Source organism: Staurois parvus, unplaced genomic scaffold (genome assembly GCF_062004578.1).
Source record: "Staurois parvus isolate SC_StPar_1 unplaced genomic scaffold, SC_StPar_1.0 ptg000215l, whole genome shotgun sequence".
NCBI classification, from domain to species: Eukaryota; Metazoa; Chordata; class Amphibia; order Anura; family Ranidae; genus Staurois; species Staurois parvus.
In genome coordinates, this window is record NW_028318011.1 from 1 (window position 1) to 21,751 (window position 21,751).

The following is a 21,751-nucleotide window of genomic DNA, read 5'->3' on the forward strand; positions in this document are numbered from 1 at the left end:
TGAAAAGGAGAAGAAGAAGAATGAAAAGAAGAACAGAAGAGGAATGAAAAGAAATGAAAAGAAGAATGAGAAGAATGAAAAGAAGAATGAAAAGAAGAAGAAGAATGAAAAGAAGAATGAGAAGAAGAATGAAAAGAAGAATGAGAAGAAGAATGAGAAGAATGAAAAGAAGAATGAAAAGAAGAATGAAAAGAAGAAGTAGAAGAATGAAAAGAAGAAGAAGAATGAATGAAAAGAAAGAATGAAAAGAAGAAGAATGAAAAGAAGAATGAGAAGAAGAATGAAAAGAAGAATGAAAAGAATGAAAAGAAGAATGAAAAGAAGAAGAAGAATGAAAAGAAGAATGAGAAGAAGAATGAAAAGAAGAATGAGAAGAAGAATGAGAAGAATGAAAAGAAGAATGAGAAGAATGAAAGAAGAATGAAAAAGAAGAAGAAGAATGAAAAGAAGAATGAAAAGAAGAAGAAGAAGAAATCTTTTCATTCTTCTCATTCTTCTTTTCATTCTTCTTCTTTCTTCTTCTTTTCATTCTTCTTCTTCTTTTCATTCTTCTTTTCATCCTACTTCTTCTTCTTCTTCTTCTTCATCCTCATCCTCATCCTCTTCTTCTTCTGAGGATGAGGATGAGGATGAAGAAGAAGAAGAAGAAGAAGTAGGATGAAAATAAGAAGAATTCCAAGCCGGCAAAAAGTGTATCTGCAGAGCTCCTCTATTCTGCAGATACACTTAGAGGAGCTCTGCAGATACACTTTTTGCCGGTTTGGAATTCTTCTTATTTTTCATCCTACTTCTTCTTCTTCTTCTTCATCCTCATCCTCATCCTCGGAAGAAGAAGAAGAGGATGAGGATGAAGAAGAAGAAGAAGAAGTAGGATGAAAATAAGAAGAATTCCAAGCCGGCAAAAAGTGTATCTGCAGAGCTCCTCTATTTCTGACAGTTCTCTGACATAGAACTGTCAGAAATAGAGGAGCTCTGCAGATACAGTTTTTGCCGGCTTGGAATTCTTCTTATTTTCATCCTACTTCTTCTTCTTCTTCTTCTTCTTCATCCTCATCCTATTCTTCTTCTGAGGATGAGGATGAGGATGAAGAAGAAGTAGGATGAAAATAAGAAGAATTCCAAGCCGGCAAAAAGTGTATCTACAGAGCTCCTCTAAGTGTATCTGCAGAATAGAGGAGCTCTGCAGATACACTTTTTGCCGGCTTGGAATTCTTCTTATTTTCATCCTACTTCTTCTTCTTCTTCTTCTTCTTCATCCTCATCCTCATCCTCAGAAGAAGAAGAGGATGAGGATGAAGAAGAAGAAGAAGAAGTAGGATGAAAATAAGAAGAATTCCAAGCCAGCAAAAAGTGTATCTGCAGAGCTCCTCTAAGTGTATCTGCAGAATAGAGGAGCTCTGCAGATACACTTTTTGCCGGCTTAGAATTCTTCTTATTTTCATCCTACTTCTTCTTCTTCTTCATCCTCATCCTCATCCTCTTCTTCTTCTTCTGAGGATGAGGATGAGGATGAAGAAGAAGAAGAAGTAGGATGAAAATAAGAAGAATTCCAAGCCGGCAAAAAGTGTATCTGCAGAGCTCCGCTAAGTGTATCTGCAGAGCTCCGCTAAGTGTATCTGCAGAGCTCAGCGGTTGAAACATTGTATCTATTTGTTTCCATTTATGGAAACAAATAGATACAATGTTTCAACCGCTGTATGGAGTGAATGTCAGAGAACTGTCAGAAATAGGCTATTTCTGACAGTTCTCTGACATTCACTCCTCAACCGCTGTATGGAGTATTGAATGTCAGAGAACTGTCAGAAATAGCCTATTTCTGACAGTTCTCTGACATTCACTCCATACAGCGGTTGAAACATTGTATCTATTTGTTTCCATAAATGGAAACAAATAGATACAATGTTTCAACCGCTGTATGGAGTGAATGTCAGAGAACTGTCAGAAATAGCGGAGCTCCGCTATTTCTGACAGTTCTCTGACATTCACTCCATACAGCGGTTGAAACATTGTATCTATTTGTTTCCATTTATGGAAACAAATAATACAATGTTTCGACCGCTGTATGGAGTGAATGTCAGAGAACTGTCAGAAATAGGCTATTTCTGACAGTTCTCTGACATTCAATACTCCATACAGCGGTTGAGGAGTGAATGTCAGAGAACTGTCAGAAATAGCCTATTTCTGACAGTTCTCTGACATTCACTCCATACAGCGGTTGAAACATTGTATCTATTTGTTTCCATTTATGGAAACAAATAGATACAATGTTTCAACCGCTGTATGGAGTGAATGTCAGAGAACTGTCAGAAATAGCGGAGCTCTGCAGATACACTTAGCGGAGCTCTGCAGATACACTTTTTGCCGGCTTGGAATTCTTCTTATTTTCATCCAACTTCTTCTTCTTCTTCATCCTCATCCTCATCCTCTTCTTCTTCTTCCGAGGATGAGGATGAAGAAGAAGAAGTAGGATGAAAATAAGAAGAATTCCAAACCGGCAAAAAGTGTATCTACAGAGCTCCTCTAAGTGTATCTGCAGAATAGAGGAGCTCTGCAGATACACTTTTTGCCGGCTTGGAATTCTTCTTATTTTCATCCTACTTCTTCTTCTTCTTCTTCATCCTCATCCTCATCCTCTTCTTCTGAGGATGAGGATGAGGATGAAGAAGAAGAAGAAGTAGGATGAAAATAAGAAGAATTCCAAGCCGGCAAAAAGTGTATCTGCAGAGCTCCTCTAAGTGTATCTGCAGAATAGAGGAGCTCTGCAGATACACTTTTTGCCGGCTTGGAATTCTTATTTTCATCCTACTTCTTCTTCTTCTTCCTCTTCATCCTCATCCTCATCCTCTTCTTCTGAGGATGAGGATGAAGAAGAAGAAGAAGAAGAAGAAGAAGTAGGATGAAAATAAGAAGAATTCCAAGCCGGCAAAAAGTGTATCTGCAGAGCTCTGCTAAGTGTATCTGCAGAGCTCCGCTAAGTGTATCTGCAGAGCTCAGCGGTTGAAACATTGTATCTATTTGTTTCCATTTATGGAAACAAATAGATACAATGTTTCAACCGCTGTAAATGTGAATGTCAGAGAACTGTCAGAAATAGAGGAGCTCTGCAGATACACTTAGCGGAGCTCTGCAGATACACTTTTTGCCGGTTTGGAATTCTTCTTATTTTCATCCTACTTCTTCTTCTTCATCCTCATCCTCAGAAGAAGAAGAAGAGGATGAGGATGAAGAAGAAGAAGAAGAAGTAGGATGAAAATAAGAAGAATTCCAAGCCGGCAAAAAGTGTATCTGCAGAGCTCCACTAAGTGTATCTGCAGAGCTCCGCTAAGAAATAGCGGAGCTCTGCAGATACACTTTTTGCCGGCTTGGAATTCTCCTTCTTCTCATCCTTCTTCTTCTTCTCATCCTTCTTCTTCTTCTCATCCTTCTCCTTCTTCTCATCCTTCTTCTTCTTCTCATCCTTCTTCTTCTTCTCATCCTTCTCCTTCTTCTCATCCTTCTTCTCATCCTTCTTCTTCTTCTCATCCTTCTTCTTCTTCTCATCCTTCTCCTTCTTCTCATCCTTCTTCTTCTTCTTCTCATCCTTCTTCTTCTCATCCTTCTTCTTCTTCTCATCCTTCTCCTTCTTCTCATCCTTCTTCTTCTTCTCATCCTTCTTCTTCTTCTCATCCTTCTTCTTCTTCTCATCCTTCTCCTTCTTCTCATCCTTCTTCTTCTTCTTCTCATCCTTCTTCTTCTCATCCTTCTCCTTCTTCTCATCCTTCTTCTCATCCTTCTCCTTCTTCTCATCCTTCTTCTCATCCTTCTCCTTCTTCTCATCCTTCTCCTTCTTCTCATCCTTCTCCTTCTCCTTCTTCTCATCCTTCTCCTTCTCCTTCTTCTCATCCTTCTCCTTCTTCTCATCCTTCTCCTTCTCCTTCTCCTTCTTCTCATCCTTCTCCTTCTTCTCATCCTTCTCCTTCTTCTCATCCTTCTCCTTCTTCTCATCCTTCTCCTTCTCCTTCTTCTCATCCTTCTCCTTCTCCTTCTTCTCATCCTTTTCCTTCTCCTTCTCCTTCTCCTTCCTCATCTCCAAGGGCATTTAAATTAAAGGTACAGTGTTCTGCACTAATTTAAAGGCTCTCTGAAGCCTAGAAACCCTTTTTATAAGTTAAATTCGTAGCGAATAAATTCGCATCAAATCAAATTTCTTCCTCAAATTCGGCGAATCAGCCGAATCGAATTTTTGAATAATTCGCTCATCTCTACTAGACATGTATGGACAACAGCAAAGTACAGTATTTGGGTAGTTAATAGAGAATTAGAGAAATCACTGGAAAACAGGGGAGGACTGACCATTTGGAAACTCAGGCACTGCCCGAGGGCCCGGGGTCAGTAGGGGGCCCCATGAGATGCCCCTGGTACTTTTTTCATAGGCATTTTTGAGTTTGGGCAAGGACACAGGGGCCCCATGATCCCCTTTTGCCCGGGGGCTCCATGAGTTGTCAGTCCGCCACTGCTGGAAAAAGATACTTTTCAGACAGTCAGTCACTGAGTTGGACTTCTTCCTTACTTTAAAGAATCTTGTCAGCATTTTCATTAATATTAAGATGAGGGTGAGGACATTGTTCATGAGGCAGTTCTTAATACTGTTGAATTTGGTCTGATAATGTAGTCAGTGAACCTAATTTATTAAAGTGTGAAGTGAGATAAAGTGCAGTGAAGTGAAGCCATGCTTACTCCAAAAATCCAATTATGTACTGGAGAATAAAAAAAATAATTAGAGCCCCACTGCATTTCACCTCCCTGAACAAATAAGAAAATCAGACCCACTGACTATAATATTTTGCTTAGAGAAGCAATGAAATAGCAAAATTCCATTGCTGAGTGACAGTTCACTTATATGGATAATTTGAATGGTGCAATTGTATTCTGACTTCTGAGGTGGAAAGAGCTCTCCTAGCTGTTCTCCTGGCTGTGGAGGGAACGCTGGCACATTTGACAGCTGCTCCTCACACCAACTACAATTTTACAAATTTACAATATTTTCCTTTCAACTTTTTCCATTTTCTCCATATTCTGAATATGAGGAATAATTTATCAGATTTTGAGCTTCCCTGGGTTGAGTTCGGATTTTTAGAATCCCTAGATTGAGTACTCTGATCTCTTGGTTCTCTGTGGTTGTTTCTGTATAAATTACTGCTCCCTATTTCACAATCTGCCCCAGGTTGCTGCTGACTCAAATTCAAATCTTCCCCAGATCCTTGGGCCTCTTTCCTTGCCCTGCACTGGACCTCTGTTTCACAATCTGCCCCAGCTTGCTGCTGACTCACCTTTGAATCTTCCCTGGATCACTGGACCTATTTCCTTGTACTGCACTGTTAACACCTGGACTTTTTTCTCCCCTACTATACACGGATCTTTCAGTCATGCTGCTTATGTACTCTGCACTGCAACTCCTGCAACTAAAATAGAACTATTTCTTGGCAAAAGGCACATATGATCTCTGCCAGAATATTGGAATTTTATGACCAAAGAGATACATGCATTGTGGCACTCAATTCCTTCTCCTCCCTTCAAATACCTGTGCTGTCTCGATCCCTGCTTATCAGCTTAGGGCCGCAAGACCATTCCGCACTAGCACTGATCTCAAAAGCCTGCTTTCACTGACATGCCCTGACTCCACTCTGATTCCCATGGATCCTCCAAGGAAGGCCAGATCAACAATACTGAACACTCACTCTGCTAACAAGGAACTACTTCTTTCTGACTTCATTGTAGATTGGACTTTCTGTGCTTAATTGTAGCCTGGCACAAAATGATGGCATCCTTTTCAACCAACACACCACTCTGGGGTACGGATTATTTGACCTCCCACATCTCTCTGGCAAACATGGAGGTATAACTATTATTTACAGCTTGCTGTACACTTTACTCCCTGTTAACCTTCCGTCTTCTCCATTGAATGCCTTGTTTTCAAGGTCTGTGTTTCCCACTCATATGTTAATGCTACTGTTTATAGACCACCCAAGTCTTGTAAAGATTTCTTAGGTGAATTCTGTGATTTGTTTTCAATTTTATGCCTTAGCTTTAGGATAATTTTTATGCTTGGGGATTTTAATATACACACTGACTCAGAGTCTTCCAGTTTAGCTAAAGACTTCTCGGCTCTACTGGAATGCTTTGGCCTAACTCAATTTGTTTGCACCCTCATGCACATCTTCCCTTGACTTAGGACTGTCTGACCATCTAGCTATTCTTTTTAATCTGGAATTAGCAGTTTCCAACACCTCTCTGTTTCTATCTGTACATTATCACAACTGGGCTTCTATGGACCAGCCCAAAATTTAAAATTTTGTTACTTCTTCCCTATCCTACATCTCCTCCTCTGACACCCTTATTGAAAAAATAGATGCCCTTAATCATGTGCTTTCATCTTTCCTTGACACATTTGCCCCATTAAAAACTCTCATTCTCCTGATTAAGTTTAATGAAGGCTGCCTCACGGAGACTGAAGCGCAGGTGGCGCCATTTTGACCTGTCTGTTCATTATCAGATTTGAAAGGATCATTTGTTGTGTCTATAAAGTTCTAATTGAGACTTCTAGATCAAACTATTTCTCCCATGTCATTGAAATAAATCTTAGCAATCATAGACAGCTCTTCTGCACCATTGACAGATTATTAAAACCTCGCTGTCCCTCAAAATTACCAGCTTCAGCACAGCTCTGTAACACATTCTTAGATTATTTTCTCCTTAAACATTTACAAAATAAGGCATTGAATTCATACTGCACCATATGTTTCTTCCACATCTCTTCCTCCCACTTCTCTCTACTTGACTTTGCATCTCTGGTTAAATTGGTCTCTAATATAAGATTTTCCACCTGTACTCTTTTTTATTAAAATCCTGTTTTAGTTCTCTATGCCCCTTATTCTCAATATCATGAATGACTTGCTTAGCGCCGATTTTGTACCAACAATCCTCAAAACTGCTGCCATCACCCCGGTACCTAAAAATCCCAACAGGGCTCCTGACAACTTAAACAACTTTTGCCCAATATCTAACTCAACCTTCCTTGCCAAGAGCCTTAAGTGGGCTATGATATCTCAGTTCAAATCACCTGACTTTAAATAACCTATTTGAACCCTTCCAATCTGGTTCTCGGCAACTGCAAGGCACAGAAACTGCCTTGGTCAAAGTCACAAATGACCTTCTGTTAGCTTCTGATTCCAGCTCACTAACTATTGTTATTCTACTTGATCTTAGTTCTGGCTTTGATACTGTAGACCACAATATTTTGCTCTCTCGCCTTGAAACCATATTTGGAGTCTCAGAATTGGCTCTGAAAGTAATTAAGTCATATCTCAATGATCGCTGTCACTTTGTTTCTCTTTGTGGATTCCAGTCTGATGTTGGTCCAGTCAAGTGCGGTGTTCCTCGGGGCTCAGTCTTGGGTCCCTTACTTTTTATCATTTACATGTTTCCACTTGGCAAACTACTTAGATTGCATGACCACAGTTATCACTTTTATGCTGATGACACTCAGATATACCTGATTCTACTTTGGCTGCTTCTCTCCTATCTAACTGGATTTGTGATATAAAAACTTGGATGGCACACATTTTCCTTTAATTAAACTGTGACAAGGCTCAAATCATGCTTATTGGTACCCCCCATAAATTATGTAAGGCCAGTCCTGGTAGCCTATCTAACGATAGCACTGTAATTGAGCTCCAGTCCAAATTGAAAAATCTAATATTTGATGCTAGATTAACTTTTGATCCACATGTACAAAATGTTGTCAGATTTTTTTCCACTTGAGAAACATTGCTTGGTTGTGTCCTATGCTATCATACACTGTAGCTTGAAAGCTGATCCATACATCTGTGTTCTCCTGACTTGATGGCTGGAGTGCTCCACTTGCTGGTGTACCCAAATCCATAATTAATCAACTTTAATATGTACAACATTCTGATTAGGTCTGGTACAAGTGACCATATTATCCCTATACTACAGTCTTTGCACTGTCTACCCATCATTTTGCATAGATTTTAAGATCATCTATCTTACCTATAAGGTTCTTCGTGGCTTGGCACCCCGTTATCCTTCTGTACCTTTATCAACTTACACCACCCCTTGTAACCTCCGCTCCTCAAATTCTGGTCTTCTGTGTGTGTCCCCTACTCACCTACTTGATGGGAGACAGAGCCTTCTCCTGATATTCCCCAAAACTTTGGAATTCACTTCCAAAGAACATCAGAGAGCAGGGGTGGACTGACAACTCATGGGGCCCCCGGGCAATAGGGGATCATGGGACTCCTGTGTCCTTGCCCAAACTCAAAAAACCCTATGAAAAAGGTACCAGGGGCATCTCATGGGGCCCTCTACTGACCCCGGGCCCTTGGGCAGTGCCCGAGTTTCGAAATGGTCAGTCCGCCCCTGTCAGAGAGTGATCCTCTCTAAATTCATTCAAATCAAATCTACAAACGTTTTTCTTTAGACAAGCTTTCATGAAATTTTCCCTTTTTTCCTTTATTTTATCCTGTGTATTTCTTGTATTTTCTTTGTAAAGAGCTTTGAGAAGCTACCTTTAAAGGCACTATATAAAATAAAGTTTATTAACCGCTTCTGCTCTGCCCTATTGCAGAAATACTACTACAGGGCAGCACAGGTACGCAAAATCACGTATATATACGTGATTCGCACTCCCACAATTTTTGTGGACCAGGGGGATGCGCGCGCATCCTGCTGACCCGCGGGTGCCATGATTTGATCCCCGAGGGATCAATCATCTGATTTAGACCAGTGATGGTTGGCCTAAGTCGGATGATCGATCCCTGTCCAATCAGGGATCTTCCTGTACCTGTGTTTACAGTTACAGGAAATGATGACATCTCTCTCTGGGTACATTCCTTCCCAGAAAGAGAAGAATCAACACACATTGAGTAAAAGCAGAACACTTTTACAGTTTAGAACACTTTAGGACACATTTAACCCCTTGATTGTCCCCCCTCCCAGTTAACCCCTTCACTGCCCTGTCACCAGTATCATTAGTACAGTGTACAGATTTTTTTGCTGATCACTGTACTAGTGTTGCAGGTGACTTCATATAGCGTTAGCATCAGTTATCGCCCCTCCCAGATAGCGTCATATTGCCCGTCAGTACACCAGTAATCACATTTACCCCCTTGATTGCCAAGAACATGCTCACATACACAATAACCCTCCATTGCTAGTATGGTGTCTGAACATTAGCATAGTGTCCCCACAAATGCAGTGTTAGTGGGATCAGCCCCTGCACCTGCCAGCACCTGTGTTTAGCCCCTACCCTTACCCCCCTTTCTCCCCCAGAAATTGCAGTGTCAGTAGGTCACTGTCACTTGATACATTGACACAAAACCGCAGTGTTCACAGAATCAGGCCTGATCTCTGTTAGCACTTGCCGGTAAATATTTTTGTAGTAGTTCAAGCAGTCCCTGACAGCCAGGTGCTCTTTTTCCCATGAGTCGCACTAGGTACCTATACATTTAGTGGCCAAAATGTCAAACGAAAGGTACTCTAGTGAAGAGGCCTACAGGATTCTGAGCATGTCAGGATGAGAGCGAAGGGGAAGACTCCATGACACAATAAGCCTCACAATACGAACCTGTAGAGAGCAGCGGCACCCTTACAGATAGCTAAGACGATGGAGAAGAGGTCCCTGCTAAGCTCAGGCATGCCCGACCCCATTCCTAGGTTGCTGAGATGTTCAAAACGCATGATAACTCTCATATGCAGCAGAATGCCAGTACTATTGCCGCTCTACCTTTTGGTGAAATGGCAAGCACCAGCAGCCTAGTACATCCTGGTCTTTCACATACCAGCACTGCAGTGACATGGCGAGTCCCATAAGTGCAGTACAAGCTGGTGCGGTGGCGAGCACAAGCAGTGTCCCGCAGCCACCAAGAATTTGCACACAGGCCCGTAGAGCCCCTAGTGTCCTTCCAGATGTGCTTGCATATCCTGATTGGTAGCCCACAAAGTCTGCAACACCCGTACATCCCCCATTCACTGCCCAACCCAGAATTCAGGTGGAAACAGCAAATTTAAATACTCACCTTGATTTTTTTGGAGCTGTTTTTCACAGAAGATCTGTATGCATTGATTGTGGATCAAAGCAACTTATATGCACAACAGTTTATTACAGCCAACCCAAATTCAAACCTTGCCACACCATTTGCATGGAAACCCATTACGGTTTTCGAATTTAATGTTTTTTTGGGCCTAACCCTCAACATGGGCATTACTAAAAAAAATGCATTGCGGTTGTATTGGTCCACAGACCTGATTCATCATATGCCTGTGTTCTCTGCTGCCATGGCCAGGCATAGATATGAGAGTCTAATGCGTTTTATGCAGTGGCAAGATAGTGTGGGACTTGGTGTCATTCTTTTTCCATATGGAGTACCACTTATACGTGGACAATTTTTATTCAAGCGTGCCACTATTTAGACATTTGTACAATCTTGGAAGTGGCGCATATGGCAACGTGCGACCTAATTGCCAGGGCTTCCCCAATGGCTTGTAAATATCCATCTTAGAAAGGGGGAAAAAGCCTGCTTGAAAAATGAGGAAATGAGAAATGAGGAATTGCTTGCAGTGAAGTGGAAGGACAAATGGGATTTTTTTGTCCTGTCTTCCATTCAAGCAGATACGGCCATCCAAATTGCCACAGCAGCTGGTGTTGTTGAGAAGCCCCTCTGTGTCCACAGCTATAACCTTAACATGGGAAGGGTGAACCTCAACAACCAGATGATGAAGCCATGACTTTTTAGTTTCCCAAAAAGTCAGACGCTGGTACAAAAAAGTGTCTGCTTATTTATTTCATTTGACTCTATATAATGCTTTTGTGCTTTAAAAAGCAACTGGATGAAGTGGATCCTTCCTAACATTCCAGGAAGAGATCATCACGGCCCTTTTGTATTCAGAAGGTGCTGTGGTCCAAACCCCCAACCCAGATGCAGTTAGCTGGCTGCATGAGAGGCATTTTCCTGATGCCATTCCTGGTACCCCAACCCAAAGAACACCCCAAAAAAGATGTGGTGTCTGTAGCAGACATGGAATTAGGTGTGACAACCTCTTTTTTGTCCCTCCTGTCCTGGCCAACCTGGTCTCTGCCTCAAGGACTGCTTCTGTCGCTACCACATGCTAGTGGAGTATTAGTATAGGGTACAGCACTACTCAGTTCAGGGCACATATATACACAGGGTCTCGAAAGTTGTTAGGTAGTGAGGAAAATCGCATTTGGAGAGACCCTACAATCTGTTTTAAAAAGTTTAAAGTTAAAAAAAATAAAAAATAAATAAGTAGATAAGAACTTCAAATCCCCCAAAACTTTTAAATTTCAAAAACCAAAAATAGTTATAGGTTTTTTTTTGTCGTTGTTACTGTTCTACTGTTACAATTTTACTGTTTTATTGTTAACCATTGCTGATTTCTTTGCAGGAATACCATTCAGCTGCAGCACCGACCTGTTTATTCTGACAGCAACAGGAACTTGCTCTCAGAATATGCATAAGTCAGTGTGGGCAGCGCTGTTGGATGATATTTTTCATCAGCAGTTAAAAAAGAGCATATATGCTGAAGCATGGGGCCCTGGGGTGACCAGTGGGTGGATGACCCCTATGCTTTAGCATATATATTTTATAATATTTTTTGGCACATTTCATGTGTGCCCACCGTTAGAAGTGGGTGGATGCAGGGAGGTATATTCTAATATTGGACATACCACACACATTTTCTGGCAGAGATATTTCAATAAAAAAGTTATTTTATTGAGTTACTGTTTTATTGTTACCCATTGCTGTTTTCTTTGCAGGAATGTCATTCAGCTGCAGCACCGACTTGTTTATTCTGATAGCAACAGGGTCTTGCTCTGAGAATATACATAAGTAGGTGTGTGCAGTGCTGTTGGATGAGATTTTTAATCCGCAGTTAAAAAAAGAGCATATATGCCAAAGCATGGGGGCCTGGGGTGGCCAGTGGGTGGATGGCCCCTATGCTTCGGCATACATATTTTATGATTTTTTTGGCACATTTCATGTGTGCCCACCATTAGAAGTGGGTGGATGCAGGGTGGTATATTCTAATTGTGGGAATGCCACACATTTGTTCTGGCAGAGATATTTCAATAAAAACATTGTTTTATTGAGTTAATGTTTTATTGATTACCATTGCTGTTTACTTTGCAGGAATGTCATTCAGCTGCAGCACCGACTTGTTTATTCTGACAGCAACAGGGTCTTGCTCTCAGAATATACATAAGTAGGTGTGTGCAGTGCTGTTGGATGAGATTTTTCATCCGCAGTTAAAAAAAGAGCATATATACCGAAGCATGGGGGTCTGGGGTGGCCAGTGGGTGGATGGCCCCTATGCTTCAGCATAAATATTTTATAATATTTTTTGGCACATTTCATGTGTGCCCATCATTAGAAGTGGGTGGATGCAGGGCAGTATATTCTAATGGTGGGCATACCACACACTTTTGGCACTTTTGGCAGAGATTTCTTCTTTTTTTTATTTAGCCCACAGGCTGCATATAAAAAAAGAACATAGCATATACACCCAACAAGGACCAGCGACGTACTGGTACATCACTGGACTTTACCAGGCATCATCCTGGTATTGTTTATTTTCAGCCGGAGATCGGCTTTCATGTAAAAGCAATTCTAGTGGCTAATTAGCTGCAAGATTGCTTTTACAAGCAGCAGGAGAAGATGTCTCCCCTACCCCACTGTCTTCCACGGCCTTCTCGGGCAGTCCTGTACCATCGGGGGAACCTGAGAATGCAGGCGGTTTCTGCACCCTTACCAACCGCACACGCGCGCACCTATGCCAGTATGTAAACAGCAGTTGCACCATGTATGTGAGGTATCGCCGCAAATGTCAAATGTCAGATCAAGGGCAGTAATTCTAGCACTAGAACTCCTTTTAAAGCGTTGCCTATGGATAATAAAAATGTATGCAGTTTGTCACCATTACACGGGGCATGCGCAGTTTTAAAGTATGTCATGTTTGGTATCTATTTTCAGCATGCCATCATCTTTTATAATTCACCAAATAATTGGCCAATATATTGTATTTTTGTGCACTAAAAGTAAAAAAAAGTGTATTTTATTTCAATATTTGCGTTTGAAAAATCGCTGCTGTGTGCTGCTGTACTGTGTGACATAACAGAATGCAGCACAGACCATTTTATTCACTAGACTTTTTTCTTTAAAATATATATATATATAATATTTGGGGGTTCAAACTAATTTTCTAGCAAAAAAAATGAATTTTTTCATGTGAACAAAAAGTGTCAGAAAAGGCTTGGTCTTCAGGTGATTAGAAGAGTGAGTGATGTGTGACATAAACTTCTAATGCTGGGCATAAAATGCCCCCACCCCCCAAAATGACCCCTTTTTGGAAAATTGACACCCCAAACTATTTGCTGAGAGGTATGTTGAGTCAATAGAAGAATTTATTTTTTTTACAAGTTTTTGGAAAATGACAAACAAAATGTTTTTTTTTTTTTACACAATATTGTCACTTAAATGATTTACTGCTCACACATGCCATGGGTATATGTGGAATTACTACCCATAATATATTCTGATACTTCTCCCGAGTATGGGGGTACCACATGTGGGAGACGTTTTGGCAGTCTAGCCAAGTACAGGACCCCAAAATCCAATAAGCATCTGCAGGCTTTTAAAGGGCTTTATTTCCTCATTACACTTACTGACTACCTATTACAGTTTCAGAGGCCCTGAAATGCCAGGATAGCACCAAACTCCCCCCAAATGACCCCTTTTTGGAAAGTAGACACCCCAAGGAATTTGATAAGAAGTATGGTGAGTATTTTGCAGGTCTCGTTTGTTGCCACAAGTTTTTGAAAAATGAAGAAAGAAAACAAAAACATATTTTTTATTTTCTTTTTTTATATTTCAAAACCCTGTGAGAAAAAAATAGATCTACAAAATGCTCACCATGCCTCTTTTTAAATTTCTTGGGGTGTCTACTTTTCAAAAAGGGGTCATTTGGGGGGGGGGTTGGTGCTATCCTGGCATTTCAGGGCCCCTGAAACTGTGATGGGTAGTGAGGAAGTGAAATGAGAAAGTTATGCACCTTCAGGCTTTCAAAGTGGTCATTGGATTTCAGACTCCCATATGTGGCTAGGCTCCCAAAAAGTGTCACACATGTGGTATCCTCATACTCGGTAGAAGTAGAAGAATGTATTTTGGGGTGTAATTCCACATATACCCATGGCTTGTGTGAGCAATATATCCTTTAATGGACAACTTTGTGTAGAAATTTGAGTTTTTTGGATATTTTTTATGACAGAAATGAGAAAATATAATTTTTTTTCAAAATCTTTGGTCTTTTTTTGTTGAAACACCACTGAAAGAAAGCTCTATTTGTGTAAAAAAAAAAAAGGACATACATTTATGTACAGCATTGTATGACCGTGCAATTGTCAGTTAAACTACTGCAGCGCTGTGTTGCAAAAAATGGTGCAAATTGTAGTATCTATACCATAGTTTGTAGACGCTATAACTTTCACACAACGCAATCAATATATTGGTATTTTTTTAACAAAAACATGTAGCAGAATACATTTTTGCTTAAATTTATGACTAACTTTGAGTTTACTATATATTTTTTAAAGCCAAAATTAAAAAATATATTTTTTTTCAAAATTTTCTGCATTTTTTTGTTTATAGCACAAAAAATAAAAAGTGCATAGGTGATCAAATATCACCAAAAGAAAGCTCTATTTGTGTGGAAAAAAAGGACATAAATTTTGTTTGGGTACAGAGTTGTATGACCGTGCAATTACCAGTTGAAATAGTGCAGCGTCGAATAGCAAAAAAAGGCTTGGTCAGGAAGGGGGGTAAATCCTCAGGAGGGCAAGTGGTTAATATTATTATTATTATTACTATTATTATCAAAGATATATGAAAATTCTTAGTTTTTATGTGGATTAAATTCTAGAAGTGTTAGTTTGCTTTCTATTAACATTACTTTGTTTTGTTTTATGATCTAAGAGCAGCAGAACATTTCAGCATTTAGGCCCATTTCACCACTAGCTAGGGACGGGATTGCTAACAGATCAGTTACTTTTTATTATGGAGTCACTCTCTCCCTAGTCAAACTAGTGAGGGAGATCAACAGCATTTCAGTGAATCTGTTGCTTTGTTCTGCATGAGAAAGCTCAGGTTCTGTTTAAGCTCAAGGGAAAGGCTGTGGAGAAGTTCTGGAGGCGAGTATAGGAGGAGGTGAGGGAGCTACAGAGCAGGAGGTCTTGGGAAGATTAAAGGCAGCAGTTAAAGGCAGCAGTTTGGTTGGTATTTTGAGACAAGTTTAGTGATGTAGCTGAGGGCAAAGTTGTAAATGGCTTGGTAAGTTGTTGGAATGTTGTATTTGATGAAATGTGCATAGGGTGGAACCAGAAGTCGTGAAGTCACTACGCAAGCGTGATCCTGAACTACTCTATGGGATTCATAGGTCTTTTTATGCCGATTGTCACACATGGTTTTAGCATTTTTTAACTGGAATAAAGAAATTCTATCAAGGATTTGATACTATGTAAGTCTGGTGCTCTGTGTTTTCTTATTCCCAGGAACAACTGAGTGGTGTGCGGAGACCTGAAGGGAGACCCTAGTCCACAACAGTGTTGTTTCACTTGAACATGCGATCTTTGACTTTGACATACTCTGGAATGTACACAAAGATATATTATAATTTGGATTCAATATATCGGTGCAGGATCTCTCCAGTCTATGAATTAACTTTTGTGTTTTTTCACAGACTTTAAGTTAACACTTTTATAATTGTAATTTTTTCATTTCATATTTATATTTATTCTTGGATTTTTATATACATTTTTGGTATTATACTTGCATTTATATATTTGCACTCACTATTTCTTTGTTAACGCAGCATGTTGTTATTAGAGTTATTCTCAGTGTATGTTATCATATATATGATTTTTGCTGCAGCTTATCTGTCTTCATTTACTGCACTTTACCATTTGTACTGTATTGTTTTTTGGGGGTTTTACTTGTGTGTTTTAATCAATCATTTTCTGTATATTAGATCTTTGAGGTTCATGTAACCAGGGCCATGACATGGATGTATCATTTACCTACATACTGTTGCATTACTACGTGTATTTGATGAGGCAGTCTCACCTGTTTTGCTTTGAGAAAGTGTGGGCAAGAACATAGTAGGATGAGAAGGCATATAAGATGGCACTGAAGTCCCAAAGGTCACCATTAACTGAAAAAGATTCATACACTAAGCAGTGAACTGCTAACAGTTTACAGACATCAACATAGAATCCTGCTGCCCTCATTTCTATTACTTGGCATGGAGTATAACATACATCTCAAATAGTGACTGCAAAACATTTGATATCTAGATAATATGTCAACAACAATTTTGGATTGCTAAAAATAAATCCTCTAGCCAATGTTTCAGCAGTTAAAGTTGTTAGTTACACTCTGCTAATTCCTTTTGTCATATCATACTTCAGCCAGTTCTGTCCTTTCCACAAATGTAGTATTTAAAACCCTGGCTTCAGACATTGTATTAATAGTATCAAGACTAGTGTCATACATAAATATATCAACATCATGTTCAGGTTGAATAAGCAAAATAGTGGATTCAGGAAAAGCTAGCAGTATTTATACAAATTTTATTGGAATAGTCAAGACTAACTTTATCATCATATGCTGCTATGTAAAGAACCCCACAGCAGCCAAAACTAACACAGCCATCAGTGTAATGACAGACTTATTAAAGCAGACACCAGTATGGTTGTTGCTGGTTGCAGGAAACATCTGCAAAGGCTTACAGGTAACAACAGGCAACATTGAAATCAGTCAGTAAAACAATGTTATCAAGTTGTGCATAAATCAGATGTTGTCTATAAATCAGTTACCCATTCAATTAACCTTAAAATGCAATTCAAAGTGAAAAGGCAAATTAATCAGTGAACCTCTATCATCACCCAGAAAATATTACATCTCTGCTTAAGCCTATATCTAGCTTTCATTTAACTTTAAATAGGTCATGTGGACCAAGCTGGTCCAAACAAACTATATCCTTCACTAACATATGCACTTGCTGTGAGTACTGTATACATTTTATCTAGCATCTGCCAGATTTCAGCTAACACTTTTTAAGCAGTTTTAAAATAAAGGTTTTACGTACTGTAAATGAATAAAAGCTGACTATTGTAAGCAACCACGTCAGTGGTAAATGGTTGGTTTCAACCCTCTAACCACCACTTTTCCTGGACAGCTTGGTCTATTAAAAAAAGTTAAAAAATAACAGTTTAGTGGCTGGATCATTAATTGAAAACAAAGGAAAAAAGCCTGAAAACAAAAATAAAACTATCGCAGCCACCACTAATAACCATCTAAGATTTGGTAAGCAGCAATATAATACATTTTTACAGTTTTAAGGTTTAAAGCTTAACTTGCGCTTAGTGCTTGATTTAGTTCTAGTTTGTTTAGACCAAGCTGGTCCCTTCCCTAACAAATACACCTGATGTGGGTGTGGTATAAACTGTATGTAGCTTCAGCTACATAGTTTACACAGCATTGTGTGGTCCAGCAGCAATACTGTCCTGTTCACGGAGCAAAAATGAATTGGGCTAAGTGCTGATAAGTCATTCACAGGAAGCTTTGTCTTTTTATGAATGAATAAAAAGCATCCCACTGATTGGCTGGGATGATGAAAATTGTGACATCATCTGCTTTCCTCTTCATCTCAGCCAATCAGAAGAAGCCTTAATTTGATTCATAAAATACAGAAATTCCTGTGAATGGCTGAGCAGCAGTCAGCCCGGTTCAGCTATATTCTGGGAAGGGGAAGTCCCAGTACTGCAACACTGTATACTGTATGTGGCTGATGCTACACATGATTTATACAGCGCTCACACAACACACATCTGTTAGTGAAGGGAATCATTTGTTTGGACTAGCTTAAGGGTAAATGAAAGCTGAATGTATATATAACTCCACCCTTTTCCAGGACAGTATTAAAGCTTCTGCTGATATACCTGGTTAGTAAACCTAATGTTCCTCCACTGGTCCTAGGAGACTTTAATTGTTACCTTAATCCTCTTCTGGATAGACATCTACCCCTGTCCACACCATCTTTTGCCAAAGGCACCCTAATGCCCAGCTTTCTGGTGGAAGTGGAATGGATAGATGTTTGGAGACATACACTATCTTGCCAAAAATATTGGGACGCCTGCCTTTACACGCACTTGAATTTTAATGGCATCCCAATCTTAGTCCGTATGGTACAATATTGAGTTGGCCCACCCTTTGCAACTAGAATACAGTGGGGATCGAAAGTTTGGGCACCCCAACTAAAAAGTTGTATTAATGTGCATAAAGAAGCCAAGGAAAGATGGAAAAATCTCCAAAAGGCATCAAATTACAGATTAGACATTCTTATAATATGTCAACAAAAGTTAGATTTTATTTCCATCATTTACACTTTCAAAATAACAGAAAACAAAAAAATGGCGTCTGCAAAAGTTTGGGCACCCTGCAGAGTTAATATCTTGTACTGCCTACTTTGGCAAGTATCACAGCTTGTAAACGCTTTTTGTAGCCAGCCAAGAGTCTTTCAATTCTTGTTTGAGGTATCTTTGCCCATTCTTCCTTACAAAAGTCTTCCAGTTCTTTGAGATTTCTGGGCTGTCTGTCACGCACTGCTCTTTTAAGGTCTATCCATAGATTTTCAATTATGTTGAGGTCAGGAGATTGTGAAGGCCATGGCAAAACCTTCAGTTTATGCCTCTTGATGTAATCCCCCGTGGATTTCGAGGTGTGTTTAGAATCATTATCCATTTGTAGAAGCCATCCTCTCTTTAACTTCAGCTTTTTCACAGATGGCATCAAGTTACCATCCAAAATTTGCTGAAATTTTATTGAATCCATTTTTCCTTCTACTCGTGAGATGTTCCCTGTGCCACTGGCTGCAACACAACCCCAAAGCATGATTGATCCAACCCCATGCTTAACAGTTGAACAGAGGTTCTTTTCATTAAATTCTGTGCCCCTTCTTCTCCAAACGTACCTTTGCTCATTCCGGCCAAAAAGTTCAATTTTAACCTCATCGGTCCACAGAACTTGTTTCCAAAATGCATCAGGCTTGTCTATATGTTCATTTGCAAAGTTCAAACGATGATTTTTGCGGTGAAGACGTAGAAGGGGTTTTCTTCTGATGACTCTTCCATGAAGACCATATTTGTACAAGTATCTCTTTATAGTGGAATAGTGTACCACAACTCCAGTGTCTGCCAGATCTTTCTGGAGGTATCGTGCAGTCAAACGTGGGTTTTGAATTGTTTTTCTCACAATCCTGCGAGCTGTTCTGTCTGATATTTTTCTTGGTCTTCCAGATCTTGCTTTAACTTCCACTTTTCCTGATGACTGCCATTTCTTAATTACATTCTGAACAGAGAATATTGACATCTGAAAACGCTTTGCTATCTTCTTATAGCCTTCTCCAGCTTTGTGAGCGTCAACTATTTTCAGTTTCAGTTTTCTAGACAACTGCTTAGAAGAACCCATGGTGCTGATTGTTGGGGCAAGGTCAGATGAGTCTGGGCATTTAAAACCTTTGAGATTGACATCACCTGGTCTTCCCAGACGATGATTGAGAACAATCCATGACACTGGCAGGTCTCAGCTTGGCAAAGGGGGCAGTGCATGCTATAAATTCTGCAGGGTGCCCAAACTTTTGCAGACGCCATTTTTTTGTTTTCTGTTATTTTGAAAGTGTAAATGATGGAAATAAAATCTAACTTTTGTTGACATATTATAAGAATGTCTAATCTGTAATTTGATGCCTTTTGGAGATTTTTCCATCTTTCCTTGGCTTCTTTATGCACATTAATACAAATTTTTAGCTGGGGTGCCCAAACTTTTGATCCTCACTGTAGCTTCAACTCTTCTGGGAAGGCTGTCCACAAGGTTTGGGAGTGTGTCTATGGGTATGTTTGACCATTCTTCCAGAAGCGCATTTGTGAGTTCAGGCACTGATGTTGGATGAGAAGGCCTGGCTCACAGTCTCTCGCAGTTGGATTGCGTTCAGTGCAGGCCAGTCAAGTTCCAAGTCTTTATGGACCTTGCTTTGTGCACTGGTGCGCAGTCATGTTAGAACAGGAAGGGGCCATCCCCAAACTGTTTCCCAAAGTTGGGATCATGGAATTGTCCAAAATGTCTTGGTATGATGACGCCTTAAGAGTTCCCTTCACTGGCACTAAGGGGCCAAACCAGGGGCGAACTGACTATTAGAGCACTTGGGCACTGCCCGAGGGCCCAGGGTCAGTAGGGGGCTCCATGAAATGCCCCTGGTACCTTTTTATAGGCTTTTTTGGGTGTGCTTTGAGTGTGGGCAAGGACACAGGGGCCCCATGATCCCCTTTTGCCTGGGGCCCCTTGAGTTGTCAGTCCTCCCCTGGGCCAAACTCAACCCCTGAAAAACAACCCCACACCATAATCCCCCCTCCACCAAACTTTACACTTGGCACAATTCAGTCAGGCAAGTACTGTTCTCCTGGTAACTGGCAAACCCAGACACGTCCATTGGATTTCCAGACAGAGAAGCATGATTAATCACTGCAGGGAACATGTCTCCACTGCTCTAGAGTCCAGTGGCTTTGTGCTTTACACCACTGCAACTCTTTGCATTGCACTTGGTGATGTAAGGCTTGGATACAGCTGCTCAGCCATGGAAGCCCATTCCATGAAGCAGTCTATGCACTGTTGTTATGCTAATCTGAAGGCCACATGATGTTTGGAGGTCTTTAGCTATTGACTCTGAAGACAGTTGGCGACTTCTGCGCACTGTGCGCTCTGCCATTTTACATTGCCTACCACTTCATAGCTGAGTTGCTTTTGTTCCCAGGTGCTGCCACTTTATTATAATACCACTAAGAGTTGACTGTGGAATATTTAGTAGCAAGGAAGTTTCATGGATGGACTTATTGCACAGGTGGCAACCTATCACCGTTCCAAGATTGAATTCACTGAGCTCCTGAGAGCGACCAATTCTTTCACAAATGTTTGTAGAAGCAGTTTTCATGCCTAGGTGCTTGATTTTATACACCTATGGCCATGGAGGTGATTGAAACACCTGAATCCATTGATTTGGAGGGGTGTCCCAATACTGTTGGCAATATAGTGTAGGTTTCCCTTGGCAAAACAATTCTTCTGCTTCTCCAAAATACATTTGTCACTGTCTCAGAAAGATCTCTGTGTTTGCACCCTATCTATTGCCTCTTTAATAACTAAGATTCAGTATTTGCCCGGCTGTGTGTCGGATCACTCTCCCCTTATAGTTTGGCTCCTTGCACAGCATCCATTTGACCTACCTAGAGCCTCTTGGAAACTTAAAACCTTTTGGCTACAATTGTTCCCTTCTGATGAACAAATTGAACAGCATTAAACCTTTTATGATAATCATGAGCAATGGGAAAAGTTTAATTTGTTTATTCACTGCCTTTTTATAGTAGATATTAATGCTGTTAAGAAAGCCTCAATCTAGAAATGAAAGTTGACGTCTTTTTTTTGTAGGCTTTTTTTTACCTCCACTTTCACCTGTTGATCCAGCCAGTGAGCATGTTATTTTTCAACTTCCTTTATGATACCAAACTGTCCATGGGTGTATACAATGATCAGCTTTTATTCATTTATATAACACCTTTATCCCAAAAAGAAAA